A 14,128-nucleotide genomic window follows, 5' to 3' on the forward strand; every position below is an offset into this window, starting at 1 on the left:
CAAAACGAAAATACTGATTCTTTTTAACAACCGGCATAGGCTGTTTTTTCCAATCATGTTTTTTCTTCCGTCAAATAAATATCGCAGACTTCCTCAAATTGCCCGCTCCACGGAAAATATGCATTTATTTAATGCACCGCTGTTATTATTATAATCACAAAACCTTTTTCATTTTTAATAGAAATCATTATTTTATTTATGTCCTGATGGTTTCCTCTCTCTCCCTCGCGGTTCAAGTGCGCGTGCTGAGTGATGAAAAGACAAGAACAACGCGCGCATATGTAGACGTTTTGTAAACAGTTTTGTTGTTTAAATATGATATTGCATTAATGTGCATTCATGCTTTACATGCTTTATAAGCCGAAAACAAGGCGCATCTCACTGCCTTTATGTTGACAAGGAAAAAAGAAGAGAAGAAGCGCGCTCCTCTTATGAAACGGCTGAATCAGCTGGGTATCGATTGTGCATAAGTGTTGCTGTCTGTGTTGTTACAATTCTAATATTTAATACCATTGTGATATTCAAGATTTGTACATTCATCCAGCTCTGGATAACTTAAAACAGCGATTAGACCTTCAGAGCGGCATTAATGCGTCCTGAAGTAAAGCGAAACGGCTATAAACTCCAGCAAGATAGAGTGATTATATACAGAGCCATATACCTTCATCTATAAATAAAGTATAACTATAGAAACTGTGTTCATCTTAACTAAAAGCTTCGTCCTGTTTCCTGGCCTCACGCATCGCGCACCTGTCAGTCAGCACGTAACGTTAACTCCCAAAGGGTTAAACAGAAAGCGCACAGCAAGGTTACAGAAAAGTTTCCTCTGCAGAGAAGTCAGGGCATCTGGTGAACGCCCATCCCTCTCTGCGCAGCCATATTAACATCAATGCTTTGACAGCATTGGCAATATTTCTGCCATTGTCTGTTGTCAAGTGGGGTTACGTTGGTTTTGTTTTTGGTATTTTTGACACATTCAGACGGTCCCTTACTAAGAGCTCCGTGCGAGCTCTCCTGGCTAAACGCTTATTGCAAGGGCTTAAACCAGGGGTCTCAAACTCGCGGCCCGCGGGCCATTTGCGGCCCTCAGTGCAATATTTTGTGGCCCGCGCCGACCGCTGTACACTGACAGAATCAGCGGAGCGGGGAGAGAGAGCGCTCCCCGCTCCGCTGATTCTATCCGTACACAGCGGTCACTGGCATTCCCCGCCCGCCGTGTAAACAAAGGGGCGGGGATGCCGGTGACGTCACCACGCACCCCGCCCCTTTGTTAGACGCTGTGACGGGCGGGAAATGTTAACTCGCGCCGGCCAGAACCAAGGTAAGCTGTTCCCGCCCCTGCCTGCCACTTAGCTACAGCCTGCATCTTACAGGGCTCGAAATTGCGACCATTTTGGTCGCATATGCGCCCGAAAATTAATCTATGTGACCTCATAATATATTTGGGCGCATTAGTGCAACTGCTGATAATGGTTGTAGTGCGACCTCTTTTGTAAAAACGTGCTGAATCGCTCTTCCCTGCCTCTATATTGGTTCATATTAGCTGTCAATCACTCAAGGTATTCCGCTGTCAGATGACAGGGAAGGAGCTTTTATGACCACGGGAAATGCAAACGGCTAAAGAGTAAAGACTTAAAGCACACAGGTTTGCAAATCCCACCTAAAGTTGAGGCGCAGATGAGAGCGATCATGACACGTCACGTGGTGAATAATGATCCACCAGCTGAGATCAATCAAGTACGCGCTTCTTGGAGAAGGCGCCCGAATCTCCATGCCTTGCATTCACTGCGTGTTCAGCGCAAATGTCCGCTAAAAGTCAAATCTAATACTGTACATATCATCGCCAAAGAAGCTCGCCTTTACTAAGTTTACACTGAAACTGCGTCTCATAACAAACAGCGGTATTGCGCCGGTGGTCATCGCAAGAATCTTGCGCTGCCTGCTCATAAATTGGGTCGGCTGACTCGCCTGCTTTCCACTAACACAGAAAAATGAAGATCATCTCAGACTGAACCTTTAAATTGACACAAACTGAAACCAAAACTTTTAAAGAGTGATAGAAGTGAGACTTTACTTTCTTTCGTCTATTCTTTTTTGAGGTGTATATTATTTTTATTTTTTATTTATTTACTGATGACTGCTTTGCAGCTTTCATCATTGAATTGAATGATTTATTATAATCTTTTGTTTGTTTTGTAGCAGAAACATTATTTATTAAATTGACATGCATATAAAACAGCTGTACAAAATAAATATTTCTTACTGCAATGCTTAATTTTTGTTTGATGCAAACTATACAATTATTTTTCATAAAGTAACAGACTTTTTATAGCAGATAACCTACATTCATGCACATTCAAGGCAGTATCATAATGAGAAATGTAATTCATTGTTACTATTATTGTCATTTTTATCATCACTAATATTCTATAGCCTAATTATTAGACATTCATTTTGGAATTATTGCACACAAATATCAATGTCTTCGCAGCATTAGTTAGATAGTTGTTTCTGGTTTTTGTCAGTCCTATTGATGTTGTTTTAAAATACAATAAATTCCTTAAAAAGCAATTTGCAGCGGTGCTCAATCATTTTTGGTGGGTGCTCCTAAATTTTTTCTGGTGCTCCTAAATTTATTTTGGTGCTCCAAAATATTTGAAGTTGGGAGCACCGGTGCTACCAAGTAAAAAAGTTAATTTCGAGCCCTGTCTTATATATATTATAGGTAGATACAGACTGGTACAGACTGATGTGACTGGAGTGGGGTGGGGGTGTTTTATTTATACATATATACGCCTTTTTTTTAGGTGAGGGAATGGAAGTTTTGAGTAAGTTCCCCCACTTTTTTCCCTAGGACTTCAATAAGTCAAAGTACAGGTCTAGACTTAATGATGATCATCTTCAAGCCATACTGAGGGTCTCAACTGCTTCCGCTCTAAAGGCAAATGTGGTTCACATTTGTGAGAAGAAGCGCTGTCAAGTCTCTGGCAGTAAGGAGTAGGCAAAAGATGCCATGTTCAGAAGAACTGTTCATAATCTTCACTCAATGTTCTATTAATGTTCAGGACACTTCATGTTCAGAAGAAATAATTAAAACTGTTAATAATGACATTTGAGGACTTTTTTTTGTGAAATCCCTTATGTGGCCCAGCCTCACCCAGACTTTGCCTCCCGCGGCCCCCAGTTAAATTGAGTTTGAGACCCCTGGCTTAAACGGAGCAGTGCTCGTAATGTCGAGCGGGAAAAAAAAGTTTTCCTCACGTTCTTCTTCAACTAGCTCAACTTTTGCAGGCACGCGTGACGTTATCGGAAAGTCATGGGGTGTGTCGCGATTCTCCCTTATCACACCGCGACACAGGATCGTAGATCTGAGTGTCGCAATTTCGATTTCATATCGTGTATCGTTACCGCCCTACTGGTGATCATAACACATATTCAGATGGAACATTATAAACCATCATCATAAATTGGGCTGTCCAGTGGTCTGCTTCTGAAAATGAATGGATCATGTTTTCATACAATTATTATGAAGTGCTCTTAAATACAAAAGTACCAGCAAACATTTTGCGTGTTTTCTCCTGAACATATGTTGAGAGCAGTTTACTACAGTATGTGATCACGTTGTTTATTACAGACTTAATTCTGTGTTTAGGTTTTTGTTCAGTATTTGTGTGTTTCCCGTGACTGTGGGCTGCAGAGCACAGTAATACACAGCAGAGTCTGATACTGCAGCAGAGGAGAGCAGCAGATCCACACGCTTCAGTGCTTTTACAGCGTTTGAAACCAGACGAAGATCAAGCTTAGAGCTGTTTGAATATTCATTTAGAGAAAGTAAAAACTCAGGTTTGGCTCCGGAATACTGACGATACCACTGGAGAGAGTCAACAGTGACAGTGGTGCTGTAATTACAGGACAGAGTCACATTTTCGCCTTTAGCTACACGTTTGTCTGAAGACAGGGGCTGTATTTCATCTGCAATTGCAGTTCCTGTGAGGAAAAAAGGTCTCAATTAATTAGAAATAGATATGCAAAGCCTCAAATATTTTTGCAGTTTTTTTAGTTGTTCTTTTTTCTAATAAAAAACATGGATTGACTGAATATCTCTTACCCATGTAAAGCTGTATTATTATGCAGGTGAAGAGAAACATGTTGTCTTCATAGAGTCAGTGATGCAGAAACAGTGTTTGACTGAACTCTTTCTCTCTCAGCAGTGTGAATAAACTCCACCCACTGCTCCACTCATTTCAATTTATAACAACAGGGAGAAAAAACTTGTGTATTGATGTGTATTGATCACTGGTGCTGTAAGTGCAGTGCAGCTCATTAACTGAATCTTGAGTACTTTAGTATGTCAGGAGATATTGTTATAGATACAGTATTAATTAGTTACATTTAACCGTTTAACTTATTTTACTGAGAATGCATTAAAAGAGCATTTCTGATCCAGATCAACATTGTTCATGTATGGAAATCAATGAAAATCTAAAAGACGTCACATCAAACAATAGACAAAAACTAGACTTCTTTTCAAACAGAAAGGAATGAATGACTACCTGTGTGAATTCTGTCTATTTAATGTCTTGCCTATTTTTGAACTATTGTCAGTAAAGTGAGCATATACAGCAGAATCCATTGTTTCATTTTTTTATTGATGATTATAGCTCATATATGATGATTTAAAGATGTCCAATTAAGTCAATGTTTAAGTTAAAGACGTTTACTTCATTTACTTACAGTTGTACTTATTCTACTGTTGAGTTGTTTTGTATAGATCATAAGCTATAGATCTCCTTCTACTGACCTTTAATATTTATTGTATGATGAAAATCAATTAAAACATATGAAGAACGGGTTGTGTAAAACAAAAACAAAAAAGAGGAAGGGGGGATCACCAAAGAGAATATGATATTTAAGCACATTCTGTGTCTCTTTTAGTTCCCGTTGACACTAATGCGTTATAGTTTGAAAGTGCTTAAGTTTTGCTACGTTACGCCATCCGTCCACACTACGTCTAAGTTTTTGAGCGCCGAAAACGGTGAAACACTTGAGAGGCCATTTCATTCTAAAACGCTGCTGCTCCGTCTCATTGTGGATGGGGGAAAACAAAGACATCTGAAAACGGAGGCGGGGCTGCAGACATTCGCTTCTCTGATTGTGGCTTTTCCTCAATATTTAGTAGCCTAACACACACAGTTCAGTCCTGCATCCTCTCCTTGTAAGTTCAGACTTCGCAAGTTTGATATGGAAAACAGACTCCCGAGGATATGTCAGGTAAATCTTCAAAGGGAACAGTGTACTTTATAACTGTATACACATCATCCTGGATCAATATCAATTTTGATGTGGCGCCCCACCATGGAATAATGAATGTAGCGGAAACCATGCCTTTCTTACCAAAGTCCTGTACTTTGAAGAAAAGAATAATAATCAGCAGTGTTGTCATTGCTGAGATGTAGAAATTGTTGTAGTAAATGTGTCGGTATTTACTGTAGCTCAGTTTCATCTCCGCTGCTGTTTTCTTGATATATCAAGTCTTCATGTTGGTCTCTGCTTCAGACTGTTTATTGCTCTTTTGAGAGATGCTGCCCTCCTGTGGTACATTTCTATAGTTCAGTCATTCATTTGAAACCAATTAACATTAAAAATCATTCTGTATGTGTACACACACACACACACACACACACACACACACACACACACACACACACACACGGTACGTTTCAGAAACTTCAACCACATAAAATAAAGGAAATTATCATTATTATTGTTCAGTGTGTGTAATAGAACATGGTTTGTTGCTGAAACTGGATGATTGAATCAGCTGTAACGATAGTAACTTTAAGGTATTTTACATGTTTGGTTTCCACAGTTTTTTCAGTTTAATATTACAGCACCTAACATAGTTGCTTTTCATCATACAAAAATAATAAAGGTTGGTAGAGGGAGCTCAGTTAAGTATTGTTCAGTTGAAATGGTGATGAGATTTCAAAATTTTTAAATTTGTTTAAATATTAGCAACAGGTATGGGTATTGTTAAGCTTTGAATGTTATTACTACTTTAATCAATACTACTTATCAGTTTAGTACTTTAACAGTACTTCACAGTAATTTTTGTACTTTTTAAAAAATAAAACATAACAAAACAAATTAAACAGAATTAACAAAACTTTTTATTTTATTATTATTAATTGTATTATTACTATTGTAATGCAAAATGACATAAAAGCAATAATTGTAAAACAAATAAATCTTTATTTTTTGTAAAAGAATGTACAATGGTTTAAAGGAACATAGTTGGAGCATGTTAGGCTGCAAATGACCATTGTTCTGGAGAAAAATCAACATGTTTGCCTTTCCTGGCAGAAGTCGGACCTTTCTTGGCTTATTGTGCTCCCTACAGTTGAAAATGCCCTCTTTGAGTTGCAAATGCAGTTAAATGATCAGCTGTGGCTAATGTGAATGTGTAATGATTCATTCATTCATTCATTTGTTAATTTTCTTTTAGGCTTAGTCCCCTTATTAATCTGGGGTCACCACAGCGGAATGAAACGCCAACTTATCCAGCATTGCATTTTACACAGCGGATGCCCTTCCAGCTGCAACCCATCTCTGGGAGAGTTTATGATTTATCATTAACATATTTACATAAATAAGTTAACTGTTTGGGATTGAAAGTAATGCAGTTTTGGAACCTCTTGCAATGTAATAATTAAATTTATAATTCTAAATAAGCAGTTTGTTATTAAAAATTTCTTTGTAAATACAGGAATATAATGGCATTTTTAATGTTTAAGATTAGGGATGCTCCGTTCGATCGTCCAAACATCAGTATCAGCTGATAGTCACAATTAATAACTCGATTGGTACTCACCAATATGGTGGATTTCATAAACTGATCGCAGGTGTTTTTGAGATTACAAGCAGGGGACGACTCACTCGCGCTCCTGTATATAGCCTACAGCAGAAACAACACGTGAGGAGGTAAATGGCGATATCAGAATCGGTACTCTGTATCGACTGATCACCATGACAAAGAATTGGTACTCTGTATCGTCTGCACAAATCCTGATCAGAGCATCCCTATTTAAGATTTATTTAGGCTACTGCTGAAAAAAAAAATACTATTTTCAATGTAACGTAAAGAAAGTGTGTGTTTATTAAACTATTAATATCAAACTAATTTCTTCATGACTGATAGCATACATAACTGAGGATGTGGAGGATGTAACATTAGTAGCTACTGTAGGGAGTTGAAAACTCTGCATTTGTCTGTCTTCAGTTAATGCACTTTTGAAAGATGTGTAGCCAGATTGCTTCTGTTTTCTGCTTTTACAAAAAAAAACAACTTGTCGCATTTGTTGCAATGAGTATTATCGTGTCCACTCAGGTGAAATATTTGTTTCTCTTTACCATCGTCATTCTATCTGCCTTTGACAAGAGACGTCACCCTCGCAAACGCTGACTTGCATTATCGTACTAGCCGCTGTTTGTTTTTAAACCATGTTTCATTACACACACTGCTGTTTGTAAGTTAACATTAGCATTTACATGGTTTTAGTGTCTTTCACAGAGTAAATACAAAGATTTAGGAAAGGATTAAAATAATTCTGTGTATGCTGAACATGTTCTTTATATCATGTTTTAATCTTATATTATATAAAACACAAGAAGAGACACAGATCTTTCAGCCATTGCACATGTTTATTTACAGGCAGGATTGTGCAGTGGGTAAAGGATGAGTGGGATATTATGGGGAGGGACGATGATCAGCATCAGCACCATCTGTTGTTGTGGTTGTGTTTGTTGATCCACAGGTGCTTCAGTTTAGGATCATTTCTGTTATGCTGGTGCAGCAGCTCTCTTTCTCTCCTCTCCCTCTCCTTCTGGAGATTCCTCTCCACATTCCCTTCACCTTCCTCTCTGCCCAGGTGAACAGATTCATCTGCACTTTTCTTTTGGTCTTTGGCTGCTCCGGGACGTTTTCACTGAGCTTGCTCTCAGCCCCATCAGCAGGAGACACGCAGAACAGAGAGGTCATATCATGTTCAGCCTCAGAGTGTCCAGCTTCACTGAGGTCCTCAAACTCAAACACTTCACTCGTCCATGATTCATCATCCAGCACCTCCTCCTCCTCCTCCTCCTCTTTCCAGGCAATCATCTGTCTTTGGGATCTTTCAGGCTCCAGGAAGGTCTGGATGGTCTCCCCAAACTCGCTTTCCTCATCCTCAGTATCTGAAAACATGAGCTCTGAAGCAGATACAGACCAGGCAGAACCTGAAGACTGAGACTGCAGTGAGCTGAGAGAACACACTGATCTCAGAGGAGCACGAGGAGGAGGAATAGGACACACTGTGAGGAACAGCTTATCTGGTGCAGGAACAGGACGTGGATAAACAGCCAGCTGTTTAGGAGGATGCACTTGAATAGGACACCCAGGAAAGACAAACTCATGCTCAGGTCCTCCCACAGGAATGGGTCTCAGAGGACTCACTGAGGAGGATTGGTGAGAGAACAGCTCATCTGGTGCAGGAACAGGACGTGGAGGAACAGCCAGCAGTTTGGGAGGGTCCATATTAAAAGGACACCCAGGCAGGACAAACTCTTGCTCAGATCCTTCCACAGCACACATCTGTGGTCTTTTCACTGGCGGCAGGGGCTTGAATCGAGCGGCTGGAAGGATGAAGTCTCCGGAGTCACTGGGAAGCTTTGGGGGTTTTCTCTTTATGGGCTTTAAGACAGAGGGTCTGGCAGGAGTCTGCAGGGCTTTGACCTCTCTTTTAGCCCCCTTGCGGCGTTTCTTCCTGCACTTGTTGGGATTAGCAGTGAAGTTGCAGGCCTCGCTCTCTGAACATTTATTTACTGCCGCCAGTTCTTGAGCTGCACATTGCTGTGTCTCCCTTCGATGCCAGAAAGGGATAAAACAGTCAAACAGCTTTTTAAATGCACTGCTGAACAGAGCCATCCTGAACACTGAAGGCTGAAAATGAGTTGGTCAGTAAGTCACAGAAGTAGCTCTCAATCACTCGACCACTCAAACACCAACAACAGTTTAGAATGTGAACTGCAGTTTCTGTATTCCAGAACAGAATTCTGTTTATGACATCACACATTCTGCTGAGCTCCTCTGAGTGACACTTCTGAACTATGACTATAGAATATGATATATTGAGTAATATGTTATATTATTTATATTTTATTTGATTATTATATATATATATCATATATAATAATTATAATATAATTTTGTATTATATATGTATGTTACTTTTTTATGTAAACTTTATAAATGCTTTGGCATTTGTAACATTTGTCATGCTGATAAAGCATATTGAAGCAATATTATTTTGAATTGAATTGACTACAGAGTACACATGACGTTTCACTTGTATCTTTTTGAATGGGGAAAAGTGTAACTGTCAATATGGTGCATAAAGCCCTGCCTTTTAGTACAAAAGCCAATTATCGATTGCTACAAACTGACAAAACTCTGGGGGAGGGGTTCAGACCAGACGTGAGTTTCAGCAGATTTTGATCGTGATTTGGATGTTTAGAAATGAAACTAAAGACACAGCTGCTGTTGTTTACTTGTATTGCTGATTCCTAATATGAAATACAATCTTAAGCTTGGCAAGCAATTTTGGAGAATTTGATGTTTCCCCATTCAAACAGAATGCCTGAGCACACAGTCCGAGAGGTGTTTCAAAGATGGCCACAGAGTGCAATGACTTGCCTTAAAAGGGACTTTGACTCTGAGAAGCAGCAAATGCTTACATTCATAGCAGTGGTGTAAATGAAACAATGCTGTTTCCAAACACTCCTTCAAAATCTTTTTACTTAATTGACAAAAACACAGCGGTGATCAATAACCATTAATGCAGAACAAGGGAAGACAAAAACCTGTTGTGAACATTCAAACATTCTGAAATATATGATTTTTCTTAACCCTTTGTCCTTTGTTAAAAAAAAATCATTTAATACATTTTTAAATCATTCGACTATTTATTGATTTCTCTCTCATTTATTTTTTATGAGTCAAAATTTCCGAAAAGGTACAAAAATATAATAATAAAAAACTTTTCAACTTAAGGGAAAAAAATGCTCATTAAAACTCAATGAAATGGCACAGCCTCTCAAAAAAATGTTACTACACATCACAACAATGTGTAGTGCAAGCTCTGTGATTGGTCTGCTTGGTAGCGGTGATGGGCATGGGTGGTGCTGAGAGCTGCAAGCCCGATGGAGCAAGTGTTTACTAGAGTCCCATCTCTGAATGAGCGAGTTCTAGCTAGTTGTAGTATTTAGAAAAAACAAAACACCTGCGAAGAAACTCAACACAGAGGAACATAAGAATCTACATGCCAGCTAGCGTGTCAGAAGTGTTACTGCAAAGCTACACAAACAGTACGTAGAAGTATACGACAATCACTGCACGCAGATGTGTAAATCAGCCCTATATTGCTTTAAGACCGAGCAAAACTGAGCAAAAGCTGAAATTATTACTTCTATGTCACATTATTAACTTCTTCACTGAACTGTTGTACACAGTCTGTATCACATCTGCACTCATTCTATTCTACAGCGCAAGCTTACGTGCTGAGTGCAACTTTTTTCCACATAGAGTTTATTCTGTGAAACACCACAAGCCTATTTTTTGTCCAAAAATGCAGATTTAACTTTTTTTTCTTTGTGTGGTGAATTGTCATGTGTGTATATTCATCAAGAAGTCAAAATGATAACGTCCACCTGAGAGACACATTACATGTGGGTGTTTTAATTTGTTTTTACACATAAATTTGTCTGTTTGTTAGCATAAATAAGTACACCCCTCACTGATCTCTCATGTAAATTAATATGTTAATATTAGTAAATTATTAAAATTTTATGATGCTTTACAATAATATCATTGTGTATAAATATTAGATTAGTCAGCATCAAAGAAAAAAAATGACTAATCTATCAAAGATAACAGTCCAAAAATGTTTACACCCAATTTTGGGAAAAACATTAAATAAATTTTAATAAACAGGAAAAATCTAAAGAAACATTTGGTTAAAATGAAGTCTGCAATTTTTATTTTTGAGAACTCAATTGAATTAAAATGTATTATATTTCTGTTGCTAGTTAGGTGACTATAAATATATCTTCATTCATATCTTTTTATACTTTAGCTTTTCAACTTTTCTTCGTGTATTTTCATGGCCCTATGGTTCATTTCTAAAGCGAAATACATGAATAAAAATTCAGGAGTCAATGTTAAAAATGTTCAGATTTTCAGTGACTAGCAACCAATGTTGGCATATTTACATAAAACGTTCACATACAATTTTTCACATATAAATTTTCACACATTCAGTCTGCTGGAACTATGTATTGTGTTGCCTTATATCCTAAGAGCCATGATGATTAACTGACATTCATTTTAATGTACTCTGGAAGTGAATCAACATCTGTTAAATAAAATGCCCTACTACAGTCACACAGGTGCTTTCACCTAAATTATTAGCTTTTGCTTATTAATTTATTTAGCTTTAAATCTTAATATCTCTTTATATTTTGGCTTTAAACTTTTCTTTTTGCATTTACATAACCCTACTGTATATGGTTAATCTCTAAAAAAAAAAAAAAAAAATAATTCAGTGTGGCTTGACGAGTAAATTGTTAAGAATTTACAGATTTTCAGTGATTATCAAGTGTTGGGCACTTTGCATCTTTTTCACATATAAAATGGGCAAGTAATTCTGGAACTATTTTGTATCAAAATGTACTTAGTGTCAAAATTCATACACTTGTACATGCATCATCTGTTGAACTTTTTAAAATATGCAGATAAAATTTCTTACCACAGTCACACAGGTGCTTCTACTTAATTTATAAGTTTCTGTGTATGACAGATTGTGGTTGTGTTGTGGTTCTACTTCAAAGAGAACTATTAAATAGAGTTTTTGTACGGCTTCTCATATACTTTGTATCACTGGGCTCCAACTCTCAGAGCACAATAATAGAGAGCTGAATCTGACAGAGTTACACCAGTAATAATGAGTTCAGTGGTGGTTTCTGATGTTGTAGACCGAATGCGAGGATCATCAGGAGTCGCCACACCACTCCATGATCGAGCATCTTTCCATATTAAATATTGAAGTTCTTTGTTAGTATATTGTCTGTACCAGTAAAGCCTAACATATCTGCTGCTTGTATCATACGAGCAGCTCATTGTAGCAGTCTCTCCCTCTTTACTGATGGCATTTTCACCCTTATTTGGTCCAATCTGATCTGCATTCGTCACACCTGCAAACATGAACATGAAAATATACTTACATTTGAAACATTTCTGCTGTTAATTATGTTAGAGATTTGTTTACCTGAAGTCATGAGTAAAAGCAGAAGCAAGTGTGTGTTCATGTTGATGAAGTCAGATCAGTTGTGTTGAGTCTCTCCGCTTTGTGATGCTCTGAGTTTCTGTCACTCAGGAACTTCCTGCTGTCTGTTGATGGAAAAATACAGCAATATAATATATAAATAAAACAAAATATTTGAAGAGTATCACTAATTGAGCTTACAGAGCACAACTGTTACTATCGATAAATCAATGAGTCAAGTTTATTGTTGTTGTATTGACAATAAAAGGAGGTTGAGAAGCAGATCCATAAATACAATATCTGTTATTTGTACAAAGTAAATAAAAAGGGAGGAGCTTATGATGTGCTAATAAACCTTGATAATATTAATATGTTGTGCATATCGCCCTCTTTTGGTTGCGTAAATGTATTACAAAAATTTGAATGATGGATAATCTTTAAAAGTTGTTTCTTTAAGAACAATTGGCATGATTTTTTCTTTCTTTCTTGCATGTTTTAGTTTAAAAGTTGTATTTATGCATGCTTATTACAGCAATTACACTTTAACTTTCAGAATATATAAAAAATTAGCATTAGTTACAAAGTCAAGAGTCTTTGAAAGTTTTTTAATCAGACAGTTCTCAGTGTCCGTGTTGTTGTTTTGTGAATGTGAATCATTCTGTGCATCTTCTAGCTGTATTCTGGTTGTATACCTTCACCAGCAGTTTAAACTATTGTAATAGTTGTAATATTGTAATGTTTTCCCTCAACATGTTCTAAAAAAACACAGACAACTTCAAAAGACGTTAATATTAGGTTAGATTTAGGTCACCAGCATCTGAGAACAATGTTATTTTGATGCCCAATAGCGAGGTGAAGTGATGTTAATATTTTGTTGATTTCAGGTTGTGTTGGAAAGTGACCCAAATCCAATGTCGAGCCCATAATGTCTTAAACCAGCATCATAGTGAAATCTAATAATGACATTTATTTATCAGGTTCAGTATATGGCAACCAAAAGCCAACATCTAATAGACGTCTTAGTGGTATCATTGGTTATCATTTGGAGCGGTGACTCAAAACTTTTGCCTGTATAAAGTAATGTTGGTTAAAGCTCTGAACCCTGCTTTCAGTCTTATTAAACTAATTCTAGAAGTTGAGGTGGATTTTGTGCTCTTTGGGGTGTGAGGTTGATCTGTATTTTCGGGTTGTGTGTGTGTGTGGTCTGCTTGTGGACTTGCATACCATTAGAAGAATTAAGGTACTATATAGAGTGAGAAAGGGGAGATGGCCTGAGTAAACAACTAAGGGTCATAAGAAATGGATGAGAAGAGAGCGGGAGAAAGCCTGAGTAAACAACTTAGGTGTCACAGGAAATGGATGAGAATAAAGCAACACATGTGGAAACAGTTAAGTATGGATGGATAAGATATATGGTTATCAGGTTTGGGTCAGGGGTTAAAACTAGGTGGGATCTTGTGTGACAAATATAGAACGATGTGAAAAACAGCTGCAAAAGAGTAGGCCCTATATAAGCAGGCCAGAACATCAGTGAGACAGAATTTTCTGGCAGAGAATGCTACTGGGGGTCTCCTGAAAAATCTCCTTTGTTGTCGACAGTAAAGTATACTCTTCTGATATTCATAACCTCCAGACTGAGTTTGAGTTATTTAAGAGAAAAACTGAAAACCACGACAATGTCAAAAAGCTCTTAAAACGATTGTGCTATGTTTGTGGTCTAAAAGAAGAAACTGTATAAAACAATATAATGTTAACTTTATTGTTTTCTTTGT

General features: G+C 37.6%; 1 long non-coding RNA gene across 5 annotated transcripts in view; it reads left to right on the plus strand.

Moving 5' to 3' along the window:
* LOC141378436 (uncharacterized) overlaps nucleotides 1–14,128 on the plus strand; it is a 373,512-nt gene that overhangs the window by 283,225 nt on the left and 76,159 nt on the right. The window contains exon 1 of one of the 5 annotated variants that reach the window (XR_012393085.1): nucleotides 9,381–10,401. The exons of the other annotated variants lie outside the window; for them this stretch is intronic. This is a non-coding gene — a long non-coding RNA (uncharacterized lncRNA). Of the gene's footprint in view, nucleotides 1–9,380; nucleotides 10,402–14,128 lie in introns of those variants that run through there. 5 annotated transcript variants of the gene reach the window in all.

This window comes from Danio rerio, chromosome 2 (genome assembly GCF_049306965.1).
Source record: "Danio rerio strain Tuebingen ecotype United States chromosome 2, GRCz12tu, whole genome shotgun sequence".
In the NCBI taxonomy this organism is placed as follows: Eukaryota; Metazoa; Chordata; class Actinopteri; order Cypriniformes; family Danionidae; genus Danio; species Danio rerio.